Genomic DNA, 19,936 nt, shown 5'->3' with positions numbered 1-19,936 from the left:
AATATCAACAACGTTTCAATAGGCTGGGGGAGACCGGAAGTGGACTGAGGTCTCCAATTCAGTTTGACAGTTTGTTCTTCCACTGGGTAAATGTAACAGTGAGGACTGGTGATGTACACTGGGCTCACCAGAGTCAGCAACACACACAGTTATCACTGTCAGGAAGGCAGACCCAGGGATGGGTTTGTATGTTGGAGCCCCAGTCCCAGAAATCCTCCCACCAAGTCCTTACTCGAGTCTCCTTTACCTGTTGGTTGGTATTGATAAGTTGAAGATAGAAACAGTGACCATATAGAAAATGGCGCCCAGCGTGTCGGGTAAAATGGTCAATGTTTGTGGGGCATTGGCTGTACTGCCCGACATGCTGAGCGAGACACAAACTGCTAACATTGCAACTTGTAAGGTTCCCTGAAAGAAGTCCGAATAAACAAGTCCATGGTACACCCACCAAGTCAAGGGGCAGTCACCAGAACAATGCTGATATCTGAAGGTTTAACTTTCGAGCAGATTCTGGTATCTGAATGTTTAATTTGAGAGCAGTACAAGAATGCTGATGTTTTAACTAAAGAAAATGTTGGTAGCTTATCTTCAGAAAAATGCTAATGTCTTAACTTGAGGTAATGCTGGCGTTTGTATGTCGGACTTAGAACATTCCTGATGTGTACGTTTACATTTAAGTATAACTTGATTAACATACTTTGTGATAACCCCATGACACGGGATTCTGCCTTGTATGAGAAGTTATATATAAATATGACAACGTTCCCAATTGAGAGCGAGAGACCACTGTCTAGCGCCCGGCGTGGGCTAGCGTGGATCTGCTCCCAAGCTTGTTTGTATACGTGTATACTTGCAATCTTGAATAAAGACAGTACTGTTGACTTTATTAATCAAGTGGTGTTTCTCTGTTCTCGGACAGGCGTTCACAAGAAGCCAGCAAGCTCGGGCTGAGCTTCTACATTTTGGTGGCAGCGGTGGGATCCCAATGGAAGGCGGCTCCTGGTGACGGTTGAACAGGATATGGTCTTGCCGAGGCGAGGTGGACACGGGCCCAACTAGGACGTGAGTATACCATTTGGGACTTGCGACTAGTGTCTCCCCAAGCCAGGGGCGGAACTGGATCCAACTCACCACAGCAGCAACTGCTACCGGACGGGATCCAGAACGAACCCGTGAACAGCTTTTGAAAGGAACCACCACCCAAGCGCTGGGAGCGCTATAGAAGGTAGGAAACTTTAAAAAGCGCTGGGAGCGTGGGTAGAAACAAGAATAGTTAGATACGTACGGGTTTAAAGTCCCTTGGGGTTAGAGTCCCCATAAAAGCACCACAGTACGTCTGTGTGGGAAGGTTTAAAGTCCCTTGAGCAGGATCTCATAAAAGCACCGCCCACAAGGTTTAGGGAAAGTTTAGGGAACATTATGGGACAGCTCATGGATAAATGTGAGGATCCGGGATCATTAATTGTAACAGTCTGCGCTGAATATCCTGAGGATGCGCACTCACTCAGGAAATTGTCAGGATGGCTAACAGAAAAATTGGGACCTGACGAATGGCCTGTAGGGGGTACGTGGAAATTGGAGATTGTAGAGAGAGCTACGGAGTTAGTATGGAAAAAGGGAACAGGGGGAAAGAAGGGTAAGAAAATTATGGCCAAATTAAGAAATGCATGCTTAAGAAAGAAAGAAAGAGGAAGATAAAAAAACAACACGAGCAGAAGGTTTACAACAGTTGGTTACATAATGCTACAAAAAGGGGTTAAGTGTCACCAAGGGTGGGCTTCCTTTGACCCTCCATGAGCTCAAGGTTGCATGTGCAAAATTTGATGAAAATACTAACGAGAACAAACGGTTGGCCAACCAAGCGGTGGAGACGGCATTGTCTGACCTGAGGCTGGGTGCAGGATGGGAAGATAATGGAAGTAGTTCCAAGAACATGGAATCCCATCCCCAACCCCCTTCACCAGGCACAACACCCCCGAAGGCACGTAGTGAAAGAAGTTTTACCCCAAGCACAGGGAAAAAGGGATATCGGCTTCCACCTCATTATGAACCCGAACGGCAATTGCCCTACCCTTCGACAGAGGAGGCTGACGATGACAGTTCAGAGACAGAAGAACCCTCAGGTCACATGTTCCCTATGCGTACTGTTCCTAACCCTCAAGCTGGACGGGTAATAGTCCCTGCCCAGCCGAACGCTCGCCCTCCTGTCGCTGCGGTTCGTCTCCCCCCTACCCTAGAAATTTTTACGCCATGGAAACCGCAGGAAATTTTGGCACTGACTATGAATCTCCCTGACAAAGATAGGGACCCACAAAAATGGTGTGAATCAGTGGAAAGTATTTGGCAGGCTTACGGGGCAGTGGGAGAAGATATCTGGAACTTTTTGAGGGTTGTGTTTATTGGCTCTAAGTGGACAAAATTTTTGGAAATTTTGAATATGCCCCCTGGTGCCAACAGTTGGACTGCCTTTACAGCACAACACCCAAACCAACCACAGCAGGAACAGGAAATTAAGGGAGCAATGCGGCAGGTCCTCAGAAAACTGGTTGATTTAGCAAAAATCATTGACCTAAACCAAAAAAGGGGGAGGGTTGCTTTAATTGTGGACATCCTTAACCCGGCAACTTTTATGTCTGACATTCCTGCTGAGACTCCTTTCCCCGTTCACGATTGTGCCCACAAAATCATGCTAGACACTAGGCCCAGACTTGATTTGACTGACCGCCCCCTCCCACATCCCGATGTCACTTTGTTCGTGGATGGTAGCTCCTCTGTAAACAAGAATGGAGAACGGGTGGCTGGATATGGTATAGTAGATGTGGGGGGCAGGATTGTGGAGCAGCATCGCCTCATACCCGCAGTATCCGCTCAGAAAGCTGAATTAATTGCATTAACTAGGGCATGTGAGCTAGCCTCCGGACTTACAGCTAATATTTATACTGACTCTAGATATGCCTTCGGGGTCGCCCATGATTTTGGGACACTGGGAAAATCGAGGTTTCCTCACCTCATCTGGGACCCCCATCGCACACAGGGAGGAGATTATTAATTTGTTACAGGCCATTCAAAGTCCTCGCGAATTGGCCACTACTAAATGTTCCGCGCACTCTGCCGGAACGGATCCAGTTTCTATGGGAAACAGACAGGCATTTGAAATTGCTAAACAGGCTACGGGGCTCCCATGCTCCTCTATGATGGTTCAGAGGAAATCTATTAGGGCCTCAGTTCCTGACAAGCCGCCTCCCTCCACCGCTGATATTGTTGCTTTACAGGGGGACGCCCCTGACAATGTACTTCATGAATGGACTGATCTGGGATGTTTCAAAGACGTTGACGGGGTTTTCCAAAGACCAGCGGGCCAGGTGTGTATGACTGATGTTTTAGCCGTCTGGGTGGTCGATGTCGTCCATCACTTAACGCATTGTGGGGCTAGACAAACTGCAGATTTAGTCTGGGAATCTTGGTGGCATCCCAGGGTCTTGCAATTGGCTAGAGCACAAAGCAAAAAAATGCTTGACATGTATGCAGCATAACCCCGGCAAGGGGGTCCCCTGTGAACAGGGTAGAACCCCGCTGCCTGAAGGCCCCTTCGACACGTTGCAAGTGGACTTCATTGAGCTACCCAGAACGGCCAAGTGTAAATATGTTTTAGTTATTGTAGAAGTTTTTAGTAAATGGATTGAAGCTTATCCTGCAGCCGATAACAAGGCTGACACTGTTGTTAAGACTTTACTCAAGGAGATTATCCCTAGATTTGGTGTGCCGCGGACACTCGGTTCCGATAATGGCCCTCATTTTGTGGCCCTTAGAAGTCAGAGCTAAAGGGAGTACGGAGGGGCCGCCCATACAAAATCTCGGCGAGGGAGAGACGGTGGGCTCCTGCCGGGGACACCCGGAGCTGAAACAAGGCAATGGGCAAATTTTGAAGCCACGAGAGACCGTTGTCAGCTGACAGTTTGGCCAATTTGGATTTCAAGGTTTGATTAGCACATGCAACCAAACCCGCGCTCTGAGGATGGTAGGCACAGTGGAACTGCTGTTTGATATTTAGAACTTTACAAAGTTCTTGACTAACCTGATTCTCCTGTTGACATCCATCAGATGTCAGATGGGATGATCTCCTATGTTTTATCCTTAACTGATGCCTTACGCATGAACCATGCGATGGTTAAAGCTGCCAGGCCTTTGCGGTCGGATTTGCCGTTGCCTCCAAACATCCGACCTGGCACCTTTGTATTGATCAAAAACTTTGCCAGAAAGCACGGCCTGGAACCCCGGTGGGAGGGCCCTTTCCAAGTCCTCCTTACCACCCCTACTGCTGTTAAGGTTGAAGGTCGTAAAGCCTGGATTAGCCTACACCATTGCAAGCTTGTTGGGGAGGAATGAGAATAAGGGGCAGCTACTGCTGTATGTATTTTCTCTTCCCTTGACATAGGTGCCACTAAGGAAGGAAGACTAAAGGAAAGTGAAACGATGAAAACCACCATCTTCCTCTCTGGCCTCTGCCTAACAGGGACATCAACGCAGACCAGTAACACCACAAGCGGTGCAACTTCTACTCTTCAAGGGCCTACAAGCAACTCTAGTGCAGTCACCGCTGATACTTCAACAAGAGCAGGCACCCCTGCGACAGCTTCAAACTCTACAGATGTTACTACTAATATGGCTAATGGTTTTGTGAGTATGGCATCAAGCATTGTTTCTGGTGACCCCAATGGTGTAGTAATAACCCTTAGTGGCCTCGTGAGTACTGAGAGTGACAATATGACTACCAGCACCCACCCAATGAGTTTACCACCACCCAGAGTGACAGATACCCAGTTTAATAATATAAGTGAGTCCAGTCAGGCCCTAGCTATCCCTTGCAACCTTACTGGGGATTGGTGGGTATGGACACAGGAGAATAGCATAACACTGAGTAACACAGGCCCCACTAGAATAGTTCAGGTCAGATTGAACGCCACGTGTGATCATCATGGCTCGGATGGCAGGGGTTTAACCAGACAATTTGTCCCTTGGTCGGCTTTCCCGACTACTCCAATGCCACTTCTAATTATAGCAGCATAGTCATCCAAAATATTGCATGGTCGCAGGATTGCGTAAAGCATTTACAAAACCTAACAGGACTTCGACAGTGGTGCCCCGAATATAATATCACAACTCTGGATGCCAGGACAGAATGTCCCCGTAATATAACAATTCATAACACTGGCACCTGCCAGGAAGTAATGTATGTATGCCTATGCGGAAATGGCACCAAATCCGGTGATACCTATACGCACCTAAATGATACACGCACGTGTTGCCATGCTTTTGTGAATAATACCGCAGCGGACCCCAGAGACTATTAGTTCAACTTTCCCGGTTGCTTAAAATCCAAAAACCTCGCCCGCCTACCGCACCGTTTCCTTGAGATCCACCGAAAGAAATGAAGCGATCCACCAAAAGCAACGAGTCTTATCGGCAACACCTTTACTGGCTTCCTTGAAAAATTAAAAAATCATCTTGACAATCAGACTGATGAAGGAAAGAATACCAAAATAGTCTGCTTCCCAGGCCCACACTCGGTAGGGTCCGGATTCCTCATGATGGCAGTCCCTACGAGTCAGGATGAACTCTGCAGTCTTACCTATAGACGTACCCAACAAATCCCAAAACTTATTCCCTATAGAGACATTTCTGACCAGTATCTGATCCATTATGGTTACCTCAGGAGTTGTTATAACACCTGGCAAGTGATACCGAAAGGTTTTGCAGTCGCGGTGGTGCCAGAATTTAAATGGTGCATTCGCAGTGCTACAGGAACGCATGACATGGGGGACTTAGAAGACAACAGATGCCAGGAAATAATATATCAGGACGAAACCAAGTCAGACCCCTTTGAGGGCTTCCCAGAAGATGATTGGGACCAGTGTGTTAACGAAAAGCCTCATCCCGATGCACCTACAAGCCGCATGGGTGCTGTCCTCTTCCATGCTAAACACTGCATTACGCCTGCACTTAACGGGACATTTTGGTTATGCAATCACACAGCCTATGAATACCTACCCATTGAGTTTAAGGGCACCTGTGCGCTGATATATTACCTCCCAGCATTCCGGTTATTGAATTCAACCCCAGAAGTTAACAGCGAGTGGAAGAAGTGGCACGACCTTAATTCAAATTACAAACCTCATACTCGAGGCAAGAGAGACCTGGTCCACCAACAGTCATTTTGGAGCAGATTCTTTGGCGCCCTTCTGCCCAATTGTGGGGTTATGCAAGCCCTGGACCAGATTCGTGATCTCAGTCACGAGCTTGAGGAAATGGCCAGAGCTGCTGCGGATGCCCTGGGTCATTTGCCACACGAACAGGTTGCTATACGAATGGTGGTCTTACAGAATAGGATGGCTTTAGATTATCTCCTAGCAAGCCAAGGGGGAGCATGTGCAATTATTGGCCCTGAGTGCTGTACCTATATTGAGGATGAGAGCTCGGCTGTATATAATGACACTTCACTAATTAACGACATTGCCACTAAGGCATATGATCTGGACCACACAGTCTCAGATGAGGCCTGTGCCTGGTGGAATCTACTGTGTCAGCTGCTGGGATGGCTAAACTCTATTGGGTTGGACATTCTCTCCATTCTGGCCATCATTCTTGGCATCTGTATTTGTATCCGAATCGTTTGGGCCCTTATCAAAAGAAGTTGTCAGACTTGTCCTGCACGACGCCGACGTGAAAAAGAGTCAAGCCCGATATGGACACAGAAGGAAGGGTTGACATCTACACTTTTGGCTGATGACGGTTCAGATGTAGAAACAGGCAGGGAGTTTGCCCGACTTCAACGTATTAATATCTGAGTTTTATCATAAAATGATAAAAAGGGAGGAATGATAAGTTGAAGATAGAAACAGTGACTATATAGAAAATGGCGCCCAGCGTGTCAGGTAAAATGGTCAATGTTTGTGGGGCATTGGCTGTACTGCCCGACATGCTGAGCGAGACACAAACTGCTAACACTGCAACTTGTAAGGTTCCCTGAAAGAAGTCCGAATACACAAGTCCATAGTACACCCACCAAGTCAAGGGGCAGTCACCAGAACAATTCTGATATCTGAATGTTTAACGTTCGAGCAGATTCTGGTATCTGAATGTTTAATTTGAGAGCAGTACAAGAATGCTGATGTTTTAACTAAAGAAAATGTTGGTAGCTCATCTTCAGAAAAATGCTAATGTCTTAACTTGAGGTAATGCTGGCGTTTGTATGTCGGACTTAGAACATTCCTGATGTGTACGTTTACATTTAAGTATAACTTGAATAACATACTTTGTGATAACCTCATGACACGGGATTCTGCCTTGTATGAGAAGTTACGTATAAATATGACAACGTTCCCAATTGAGAGCGAGAGACCACTGTCTAGGATCCGGCGTGGGCTAGCGTGGATCTGCTCCAAAGCTTGTTTGTATACGTGTATACTTGCAAACTTGAATAAAGACAGTACTGTTGACTCTATTAATCAAGTGGTGTTTCTCTGTTCTCGGACAGGCGTTCACAAGAAGCCAGCAAGCTCGGGCTGAGCTTCCACAGTATCATGGGCCTGCCGGAGTGGGGTGGGGGCGGAGAGGTCAGGAAGAAAATTGCAGGTTAGGAACTTTCTTCCTGACCTCTCTGCCCCCACCCCACTCGGGCCTATCACCCTCACCTTGACCTCCTTCCACCTATCACCTATCACCCCTCCCCCAAGTCCCTCCTCCCTACCTTTTATCTTAGCCTGCTGGACACACTCTCCTCATTCCTGATGAAGGGCTTGTGACCGAAACGTCGAATTTCCTGTTCCTCAGATGCTGCCTGACCTGCTACGCTTTAACCAGCAACACATTTTCAACTCTTCTACACCATTGTTCTCCTCATCAGTGAGAACCATTTCCTCCAATTGCCCATTTATATTTGGATTCCAGATTTCCTTTAACGGTTTCAATTTACTAAATTTTTGTCGTTATACTATAACCCTCGAGTGAAAATGAGACACAAGGCCTCCCTCGCGAGTCCTAGTATATAAAAACCCATCTGCGATAGATTGTGGGAGATGTAATAGTTCTTTAACCGCACTTTCAATTATATTATCAAGTCTAAGATAATTCAGTGATGCTTCTGATAAAATTAATAATAATAAAGTCTAGGGATAAAATATACTTTCAAGAGTTCCAATTTCTGTACGGATTTTAAGAGATCTTTTAAGATTACCTATCCAGTCTCCTAGCAGGTCTTCCCAATGTGATTGGCTTATCCCAATCCACGGATCAATTTTTGCACCCAGGTATTTATCGGTGCTTCCAGGATCTATAAACTGTATCTCTCCCTCATTAAATTTCCAGTTAGCCCTATTATTATAAATAAATGTTTTACTTTTATGAGCAAAGTAAATTCCTTTAGTTTTTCTCATGTTAACCTCCATACCAGTATTATTGTAAAATCTTTGTCAGTTTTAAATTGTAAGCCATTCCTTCATAGGATTGGCTGATAAATGCTGTGTCATCGCAAACACTGGGGTTACACAATGGTGCCCCTCCCTATCCTGATCTAAAAATATTCCTTTTTAACCATCTTCAATAGTGTTTATGAGGGGGTCCATAACTAATGGGGACTATTTTGTGACTTAGTGCCCACTTCCTTACCGCGAATCCTGTTTTGTTTTAGGAGTGATCTTCTTTTATCGGAGATTTGTTTCGGTGTTTTAGTTCTTAGGTTTTCTGCAATGAGTTTATGAATATGTTTACAGCCTGTACCTTCCTGCTCTAACCGGTTTAACATTTCTATTTCAGATTTGGACCAAACTCATACCTTTCTCTACCTTTTCCAAATTACCTTTCTGTGATATTTAGATTTGCTTTATTATGCAACAAGAAGCTATTAAGATGTGCATGGTACCCTAGACATTTAATATACAACCAAACTAAATATGTGGTATGTCTTGCTACTTTATTTTATATATACTGGCTGTTTTATTTTAAGGAAATGTTAATGTTTGGGCTAATTTACGTAAAGATTGATCTTCTAACGATCAGTATTGCAATGTAAGCAGTTAGTAAGAAAAACAAGCTAGCTGGGGGCAAGGGGTCAGCTTTGAAAAATAATGAAACCTTGAGCGAGACAATACTTCTGCTAATATGGTGCAAAAACAACCAGATAAGAGTACAAGGTGCGAGACGGTTGCTAAGTTCAAGGGCTGAAAATATCATTAGACAGGGAAGTGGGTTATGCGGCTAGAGTTCGAGACAATGAGGACATGATCATATGCTTTCTCTGTAAGAAATGAGATCATTGTAAAGCAATGACCCTCGTGACCTCTAGGGGCCATAGGGGAGGCTCTAAATTGCTATATAAGAAAGATTGCTGTAATGATTGGGTACGCTTTTCTTTGGAAAGGCGTCCGATTCTGCAGAATTTGTTAATAAAATCTTTGTTCTCTTGAATTTGTCCAGAGCAATTATTTAGAAGTGAATTTTCATTTCTAACAACTTGGGGGCTCGTCCGGCTCCACACTCCGGCTGCGGTGGGCTCGAGGAAGGACATCGGAGACGGTGCACCCTACCGAGTTCGGTAGTCCCCGATTCCTTACTCGCCGTCCCGCTTCGTGGCTTGAGCGAGTGGTATCCGGGAGGCTCAGGAGAACAAAGAGGGAGGAGACTGGCCAGTCATAAAGGGAAAAACGGGCAGGGGATCGAGTAATTTCGGTGCACCGAAGCCAGGTAGGCACAGATTTCTTCTGTTGCGTTCGGACAGGTTTGGTCTCTGATGCGCGAAACTCAAGGACACCTTGTCTTGTCAGGTGTTGTTTACGTACCGGAGTCTCTGCGCTCAATCAGTTACCAGGGTTTGGTCTCTGACTGATGCGAAACTCAAGGACACCTTGCCTTGTTTGGTGTTGTTTACGTACCGGAGACTCTGCGTTCAGTCAGTTACCAAGGGTTGATTACCTGTTGCCGCTACCTGGTCGATCATAAGGAAATCCGGTGAGTGTGGGATATTCTTGTTTCTCGCACGGGCGGTTTATTTGCTTGTACTTATCTTCGGCATGGGAAACGGGGGCACAAGAGTGCCTAAACCGTTGCCTGATGAAGAATACAAGGGGGTACCGGATGATAGCCCGTTAGGACGAATGTTATGTAACTGGAGTCATGGAAAAAGAAAGGGGAAGTCTAGACAAAAAATGGTTAAATTTTGCGAAAAATGGTCACAACAACCTATTCAAGGGGGTTCTGTTTGGTGGCCCAAATTTGGATCGGACGAGGATTGGGTTTGTCAAATTTTAAATGATCATTTAAAGAATAAATATAATCCAAGACTAAAACAGAGAGAAACAAAGAGAGAGAGAGAGAGAGAGACATGAGGAGAAAAGGGGATAAAGAAGTAGTGAGACTGTCCCCGCACGGGAGGTCCCGGTTGGGGAACGGACCACAGGATTTGTTGTAGCCCCATTAAACTCAAATGATATAAGACAACTGAAGTTTTTTTTACCAGCAGTTTGCAGTAAGACCGACAGAGAGAGAGAGAGAGAACTGCTTGCAAAACATTTAACACTCTGTGATTCGGGTTGAATGCACATTTGTTTGTTGGTGATTGAATGAGGAAGTTTTATTCACTGGAACTTGAGTTCCAGGATTGTTTTAAATGTGATTTTTATGAAAACTTAACATGATTTATTTTCACTATGTGAAGGACAGTTGTAGTTAGGACTTCCGTAGTTATTATCTGAGACCTTGGATTCGGCTAAGACAGTTATGATTATTTTATGACCTAAAGTATTGTAATTGAGAAATAGTTAGGAGTACACAAGAAAACTAATTTTGGATCTAAATTAGGATACTAAATTTGGGTGATTACAGTGGGTTTTAAAATTTGGGAACTGTATGTATTTTATATTTTAAATATTAAATAAATAAATGGATATAAATATATAAATATGTTTACAGTTTTGGAACAGGCTTTAAAGTTAGTCAAGCATGAATTATTAAAATTGGTGTTTGAGGATATGAGAAGTTTGGAACATTACAATATTTCTTAAAAAGTGCCGATAGGGGACAAGGAAATTGGGTTTGTGTGTGACCCCCTCACCAGTGGGGAGGTCGGAACATTTAAAAGGAAATGACGGTCCTGGATGAGAATCCGATAGGATTGTCAGAACAAATTAATTAATGTTTGAGGCCCAGTCTGTATATGTGGGCTGAGATAATGTCTATTTTTGAATATACTATTTACTGGGGGAGAAAGGAGACTTATATGGGGATACTGAATAGGGAGTGTTAATTGAGATTTTTTTTAAAAAAACTAGTAGCAGTGCCGGTATTAAGCTTGCCGGACAATTTGGCATGGGAGGGGGATGGTTAGGGGTGAGGACAAATATCCCCTTCAGAACCCTAACTGAGACAACCATAATATAGAAAAGTGAAATAATATACTAGACATGCAAAATTTGATAATCCGAGGGATACAAACTTGCATCCCCAAACAGCGAAAGTTAGCCAAGGTTTTCGACCTGAGGCAGGGAAAGGACAAGTCTCCCTGTCCATTCTTACACAGATTAAGGGAGTCGGTTAGGAAATGTTTGGGTATAGACCCAGATGGGGAAATAGGATGACGGATGGTAAAGGTTCACTTCGTGACAAAGGCATGGCCTGATATCCAGAAGAAGTTACAGAAGATAGAGGACGGGAGCGGTAGAAATGAGTCGGAGTTGTTACAGGAGGTTCAGAAGGTATTTGTACAGAGAGGCATAATGGCGGAGGAACGGAAGGCTAAGATACTGGTAGCAGTAGTATGGGAGGACTGTATGAAAGACAAAAGGAGTTGGATAAATATGGTGTTTATCTAAACCTGAATATTTATGTCTGTGTGGGCCGCCCCCCCCCCCCCCCGGTAGGAATTTTGTGTTGAAGATTTATGTGTGTCTTTGTGTGTGCAAATTTGATTGTAAAAAAAAAATAGTCTCTGTGGATGTGAGAATTTGTGTTTATGTATGGATTTTTTTTATATTAAAAAAAAGGGTCTTCTCAGCTAACAAGCAGTTTAACACTTTGTGGTCTGGCTTGAATTCATCTGTTTGTTAGTGCATGAATGTTTGAGTGTTTGTCACCTAGAGCGTGAGTCATGAGATATGTGGCTTCGCTGTTTCTCGTTTACTCCACCAGGGATTCCTGACTCAGACCCCTCCACTCGATATCCACCTCCACAAAGTGGAACCGGGAGACTGGGTTTTGATAAAATCCTGGAAACCGAAGAAACTCCAATCACTCTGGGAGGGACCGTTTCAGGTGTTACTCACCACCGAAGCTGCCATACGAACAAAAGAAAAAGGGTGGACTCACGCCGCCAGACTAAAAGGCCCGGTGTCGCCGCCCAAAGAGGACTCTTGGTCGTGTGAGGCCGGAGACAGACCGTTGGTGGTGAAGTCAAAGAAACATCAAAAATGAACTCTCTTGGGACTCTTTTGCTACATACTGTATTATTATTTGCCTTCCTTTTAGTGGGGAAATTGACTGGTAACTGTGATAAATGCGGATCTTTTATATCCCACTCCTCTTATGCAAATAATACTCGCTGTTATGACATATACTCACGCCAAAAGTGCTGGGAAAAGGGAAAACTATACTATCAAGTAAAAAACAGGGGATATCTCGGTCTATCTAAGGCTGGGGTCTATCGTTGCCCCTTTATAAATTACGAATGGTTGTGTATGTCAACAGACAGTTTACAGGGACATGCTGAATTGCTGGAAACAGATAAAAGAAGACCTAAAGGGGAATGTGCCAAATGCGGCGCCATAGTTCAACTGGGAGATCCTAACTTCTCCTCCCTTTGCCATGATGAGGAATCACGGGAGGAATGTTGGGAGGATGGGAAATTGTATTATCAAATGTTAAATAAGGGATTTATTGGATGGCCTGAAGGGAGGGTCCATGAATGTATTTGGGAAGAACACGAATGGGTCTGCATTAAAAAAAAAAGACAGTTGGAAAAGGCTAACAGGCCGTGCGACAAATGCCGCCAAACTGTGAAATGGGGAGACCATGTCTTTCCGGGGTCTTTTGTGTTTCACACTAAAATAAGTGGTGCCTGTTACAACCGGGAGAAAATGATACCATGTTGGGAGGATGGGGAACATTACTACCAGGTATTCAGCCTGGGATATTACACGAGTGGAAATATAGACTGTCCACTTATGGAATAATGGCTCTATCAGTTTTACTGGCTCGGCAGCGGACCACTTTGACCGGGTTATGGAAATATATCCCGGGTTAGAGAAATCTATTCCAAATTACGATGCCAGAATAGCCGCCTCAGCCAAGGTCTCCTCCCTCTATGAAGACATTAAGAGTCGGCTTACTCTTCCTGATGTTGCTAAAAATCTCTTTATTGACTTCACGTCTCAGATTGCCAAAATTTTAAATGTGACGAGCTGTTGGGTTTGTGGGGGTCCGCATATGACCGAACAGTGGCCGTGGACAGGGGAGAGTTTGGATGTTCAGGAAATCCTCGAATACAATTGGACTTACTCCAAAAACAGAATTTATCAAGTCTGGAAATTGCAGAATACCCCGGCGGGCCACTTCTGCGTTGGGAAAAAAGGGTCCCGCCCAGTTGGTGACAGCCCCTGTCAGCGGGTCTTGAATCTCACCACAGACACTTGGTGGCCCCGACCCTTGGGTTGGTTTCTCACCAAACAACCCCTTGGGTTGTCTATCACCCAACAAGGGGATCTCAACTGTAGGCGATTGCATCCCACCTCTGATTCCTGGAATTGCAGTGGTTCTGGCCCTTATGCGGGAATGCCGGGAATTAGGGAGGCGTGGGACGGTGTTGCCAGGGACAGTGGAGGGGGTCCGGCTCCCGATGGTTTATTTTGGATTTGTGGGGATCTGGCGTATTCCAGGTTGCCCGAGAAATGGGGTGGCTTATGCTTCCTCGGTATAGTCAGACCGGAGTTCTTTCTCCTCTCACGTGATCAAGGGGCTGACCTGGGGGTTAAGTTGTTCGACTCCCTGCAACGGAGGTCCGGAAAGCTAGCACGGAAGCGTAGGAGTGCTAGTCAGTGGAATGTCCACCAGTACGGAGACATCCACTTGGCCAAGTGGGGCGCAGATTGGCCACCGTCCCGTATCATTGAGTATTATGGGCCGGCAAGTTGGGCTCAGGATGGCTCTTGGGGTTACAGAACTCCAATTTATATGCTTAATCGCATCATTCGCTTGCAGGCGGTGATGGAAATAATCACCAACAAAACCGCCTTCGCATTGGAATTACTGGCTAGACAGCAGTGTCAAATGAGGGCTGCAATATATCAGAATCGTCTTGCTTTAGACTACCTGCTTGCCTCTGAAGGGGGTGTCTGCGGGAAGTTTAACACGACAAATTGTTGTCTGGAGATAGACGATAACTACGAGGCTGTCCTAAAAATCACCCGGGACATCCGTAAAATAGCCCATGTACCTGTCCAGACGTGGCCACCTATAGGGGACGCTAGTTGGTGGAACACGCTTTTTGGGGGTGGCTGGTGGCGCATGGCATTAATAATGATGGTGGGTGTCGGGGCCCTGTTCCTCGTTATTCCCTGTCTGGTTCCTTGTGTTGGGGTATTGATCCAACGCCGTATCGCCCAGATGCAAGCCATTGCCATACCCCAACATGGTACTCATGAACTTAAAGTTTTACTATTGAAAAGACAGAAGGACCTCCCTGAGCCGTAATTCAGCCTATTCTGTTACGCATGCACATCTTAAAAAGAAAAAGGGTGGAGTTGTGAGATTTAGATTTGCTTTATTATGCAACAAGAAGCTATTAAGATGTGCATGGTACCCTAGACATTTAATATACAACCAAACTAAATATGTGGTATGTCTTGCTACTTTATTTTATATATACTGGCTGTTTTATTTTAAGGAAATGTTAACGTTTGGGCTAATTTACGTAAAGATTATAGAACATAGAACATAGAAGGATACAGCGCAGTACAGGCCCTTCGGCCCTCGATGTTGCGCCGACCGAATCCTACCTAACCTATACTAGCCCAATAACTTCCAAATGCCTATCCAATGCCCGCTTAAATGACCATAAAGAAGGAGAGTTCACCACTGATACAGGCAGGGCATTCCATGAACTCACAACCCGCTGTGTGAAGAATCTACCCCTAACATCTGTCCTATACCTACCACCCCTTAATTTAAAGCTATGTCCCCTAGTAACACCTGACTCCATTAGCGGTAAAAGGTTCTTAGTATCTACCCTATCTAAACCCCTAATCATCTTATACACTTCTATCAGATCTCCCCTAAACCTTCTCTTCTCCAATGAGAACAGCCCCAAGTGCCTCAGCCTTTCCTCATAAGATTTTCCTACCATTCCAGGCAACATCCTGGTAAACCTCCTCTGCACTCGTTCTAAAGCTTCCACATCCTTCCTATAGTATGGCGACCAAAACTGCACACAATACTCCAGATGAGGCCTCACCAGAGTCCTATACAACTGCAACATGACCTCAGGACTCCGGAACTCAATTCCTCTGCCAATAAAGCCCAGTACACCATATGCCTTCCTCACAGCACTATTTACCTGGGTGGCAACTTTCAGAGATCTGTGTACATAGACACCAAGATCCCTCTGCTCATCCACACTACCAAGTAGCCTACCATTAGCCCAGTAATCCATCATCTTGTTATTCCTACCAAAGTGAACGACTTCGCACTTAGCTACATTGAATTCCATTTGCCACATTTCCGCCCAGCTCTGCAACTTATCTATATCCCGCTGTAACCTACCACTTCCTTCCTCACTATCCACAACTCCACCGACTTTTGTGATCTTCTAACGATCAGTATTGCAATGTAAGCAGTTAGTAAGAAAAACAAGCTAGCTGGGGGCAAGGGGTCAGCTTTGAAAAATAACGAAACCTTGAGCGAGACAATACTTCTGCTAATATGGTGCAAAAACAACCAGATAAGAGTACAAGGTGCGAGACGGTTGCTAAGTTCAAGGGCTGAAAATATCATTAGACAGGGAAGTGGGTTATGCGGCTAGAGTTCGAGACAATGAGGACATGATCATATGCTTTCTCTGTAAGAAATGAGATCATTGTAAAGCAATGACCCTCGTGACCTCTAGGTGCCATAGGGGAGGCTCTAAATTGCTATATAAGAAAGATTGCTGTAATGCTTGGGTACGCTTTTCTTTGGGAAGGCATCCGATTCTGCAGAATTTGTTAATAAAATCTTTGTTCTCTTGAATTTGTCCAGAGCGATTATTTAGAAGTGAATTTTCATTTCTAACACTTTCTTTTCTTTATTTATTTTAATATTCCTTACATTTGGGTGCACGCGCCCCTCGTGCTGCCCTAAACCTATGGCTGTTGTAAATCTAAGTGGACAAACTTCACATTGGAATAGTTTATCTACTTCTTTCATTCCTGTTACGTTTCGGACAGTGACAAGCGGCTGAGTGGTAACTACCCTCCCAGACACATTTACTACATTAACTCTTCCTGCTTTTATCCCCTGACACTGATTTAAGTGTTTTCTAAACAGTCCTGTTGTATTATAAATGTTATTACAAAATTTACAAATGAAATTATTTATCAGGTACTCTTATTATTTCTATTTTATCTTTTCTAGGTAACACTTCTCTCTCTATCGCTCTCTGATTCTCTGTTTTGACTAAAATTAAAGGTCCCTTTAAAATTTGAATTAAAAATTGTCCAACTATTAAAAGAACTAGATTCTAGAGGGGCCTTCTCTATGAATCCTTTAATTCGACCATGACATTACTCGGCCCTTTCCCTGTCTCCCTCATGCCTGCCTGAGGGCAGTCGTGCAGGAGTAACAATTATGGGCTCTTCGGTTTGTGTAGAAACAGATGGTCGAGTGCTTATTTGGCGAATGCATTTGGCACACGGTGCTGCCAATAGCAACCACGTGGGGTGGTTATTTTCCCGGTCTCCCACCCAACCGGAAATTTTGGCGCTCAGCATAATTGCCAATTTGCCAAAATAAAAGGGGTTTCTAAAATTGACCGAAAGGTCACCAGCCATCTCTTGTTTTTGCTCTGGTTGTATTACCGACCTGATGCTCATGCGACGGAAAGAGTAAATTAAAACCATCAGTGGCTCCACAGTGCTGGATAAAACCAAAGGTAAGATCAATGATAAAATCCACACCAGTAAAACCACATAAAGCAAGCTAAAACCACACCTCCGTTATCCAGTTTCCTCCCTCAGGCCGTTTCCAGGGGAACCACATGGGGGTTCGACCAACTTTGCACCCGGTAAAAATACGTAAAAACGATTACGAAGGTGACTCCACAGGCACAGTTGGGAGACCAACCAAACACATCAATCTGTAGTCACATCCCCCAACAAGGCTGCCAGCTTTATTCCCAACGATTTCCCCATTGGCGTCCTTCTCATTAATAGTGTCCAAGGTCTGTTTCCCTGTTGGGTCAGGACTCTGAGCTTATTGTCCTGGTTGGCCAAATCAAGGGCCCGACTGGTTGATGCTCCTGCCCCATGTGCTGTCGCTAAGTCATTCAATATTTCCCTTTTATGTTGTATCTCTGTCCCAGGTTTGGTCTTTCTGTCATCTGTCCCTATCTCTTGTCCCAGTTATCGATGGGACACTGGGAGGTATAGTGTTTGAAGTTGAGGGGGGAGCACCATTCGGGCAGTTGGGTTCCTGCTAAATTCACCACCTTACATCCCAATTCATGGGGATGGGATCATGCAGGACTTTTCTGATTAGTTTTAAACGAGTCTGTTTTGTGAACCGGATGTGGCTTCATGTGGAAATGGTTCTGGTGAAGGGGAGAAGGATCAAAACTGGAAACAAAGTGACAGAAGTTATCTGAACCCCTCCCTCCTGCACCATCTCTCAAGCTACATATTCATCCTGCCTATTCTTTCATTTCTACTCTGACTGGCACGTGGCACTGGGAGCAATCCTGAGATGACTTCTTCTGAGGTCCTACTTTGTGACTTGGCTCGTAACTCCCTAAATTCTGCTTGTAGGACCTTATCCCATTAATTCCCTTCCTGATGTGGCCTACTTTACTACAGGGAAAACATCTGAGCTTTCTTACTTCCAAAGATTGTGCGAAGATTTGTAGCTCGGGTGCTTGTTGTAGTGGTTCTGTTCGCCGAGCTGGAAGTTTTTGTTGCAAACATTTCGTCCCCTGGCTATGAGACATCATCAGTACTGTGGAGCCTCCTGCGAAGCGCTTTGATGTTTCTTCCGGTATTTATAGTGGTCTGTCCTTGCCGCTTCCGGGTGTCAGTTTCAGCTGTCCGCTGTAGTGATTGGTATATTGGGTCCAGGTCGATGTGTCTGTTGATGGAGTTTGTGGATGAATGCCATGCCTCTAGGAATTCCCTGGCTGTTCTCTGTCTGGCGTGCCCTATGATAGTAGTGTTTTCCCAGTCGAATTCATGTTGCTTGTTGTCTGAGTGTGTGGCTACTAGGGATAGCTGGTCGTGTCGTTTCGTGGCTAGTTGGAGTTCATGTATGCGGATTGTGAGCTGTCTTCCTGTTTGTCCTATATAGTGTTTTGTGCAGTCCTTGCATGGTATTTTATAAACTACATTAGTTTTGCTCATGTTGGCTATTGGCTCCTTTGTTCTAGTAAGTTGTTGTCTGAGCGTGGCTGTTGGTTTGTGTGCCGTTATGAGTCCTAGGGGTCGCAGTAGTCTGGCTGTCAGTTCTGAAACGCTCCTGATGTATGGTAGTGTGGCTAGTCCTTTTGGTTGTGGCATGTCCTCATTCCGTGGTCTATCTCTTAGGCATCTGTTGATAAAGTTGCGCGGGTATCCGTTTTTGGTGAATACCTTGTATAGGTGTTCCTCTTCCTCTTTTCGCAGTTCTGGTGTACTGCAGTTTGTGTGTTGGGGTGGTTACTTTCATAGTTTAGGACTTGGTCTGTGTGTGTTGTTTTCCTGTGTACCCTTGTGGTGAATTCTCCGTTCGGCTTTCTCTGTACTATCATGTCTAGGAATGGGAGTTGGCTATCCTTTTCTTCTTCCCTCGTGAATTGGATTCCTGTGAGTGTGGCGTTGATGATTCGGTGTGTATTTTCTATTTCCGTGTTTTTGATGATTACAAACGTGTCATCGACATATCTGACCCAGAGTTTGGGTTGAATTTGTGGTAGGGCTGTTTGTTCTAACCTTTGCATAACTGCCTCTGCTATGAGTCCCGAGATTGGTGATCCCATGGGTGTTCCGTTGATTTGTTCGTATATCTGATTGTTGAATGTAAAGTGTGTAGTGAGGCACAAGTCCAGTAGTTTAAGTATGCCGTCTTTGTTGATAGGTTCCGCCTCCTGTTTTCTGTTCTGTATGTTTCACGAGAGAAGTAGAAAAGGATAGCCAACTCCCATTCCTAGACGTGATAGTACAGAGAACGCCGAACGGAAACTTTCTTACTTCCCTTTCCCCTCATGGTTCACCACAGGGTCTAGAGGAAACCTATCATTAATATCTTTAACAAGATGTCCCTTTTCCCTAACCACGTGAGGATTTCCACTTTTCCACAATTTCTATCCCTCTCAGATTGAAATTGATGTTGGAAGCCAAATTTTGATTTATGAGCCAACTCATCAGCGGAAAAGGCAAATGATTATCTTGCAATCTTCGCTCGCTCTTCCATGTCAGTTCTCATTACTTCAGGAAGTGAATTTTGAAATCCTCTACGATAACTGTCTCTCTAAGATCAATTTTCAATGCTCTTATCCACAGATCAAAGTTAGTTTAAGACCATAAGATATCAGAGTGGAAGTAAGGCCATTCGGCCCATCGAGTCAACTCCACCATTCAATCATGGCTGATGGACATTTCAACTCCACTTACCCGCATTCTCCCCGTAGCCCTTAATTTCTCGAGACATCATGAACCTATCAATCTCTGCCTTGAAG

The sequence above is a fragment of the Hemiscyllium ocellatum genome, chromosome 32 (genome assembly GCF_020745735.1).
Source record: "Hemiscyllium ocellatum isolate sHemOce1 chromosome 32, sHemOce1.pat.X.cur, whole genome shotgun sequence".
NCBI lineage: Eukaryota > Metazoa > Chordata > Chondrichthyes > Orectolobiformes > Hemiscylliidae > Hemiscyllium > Hemiscyllium ocellatum.
Note: the sequence above shows the minus strand (reverse complement) of the source record.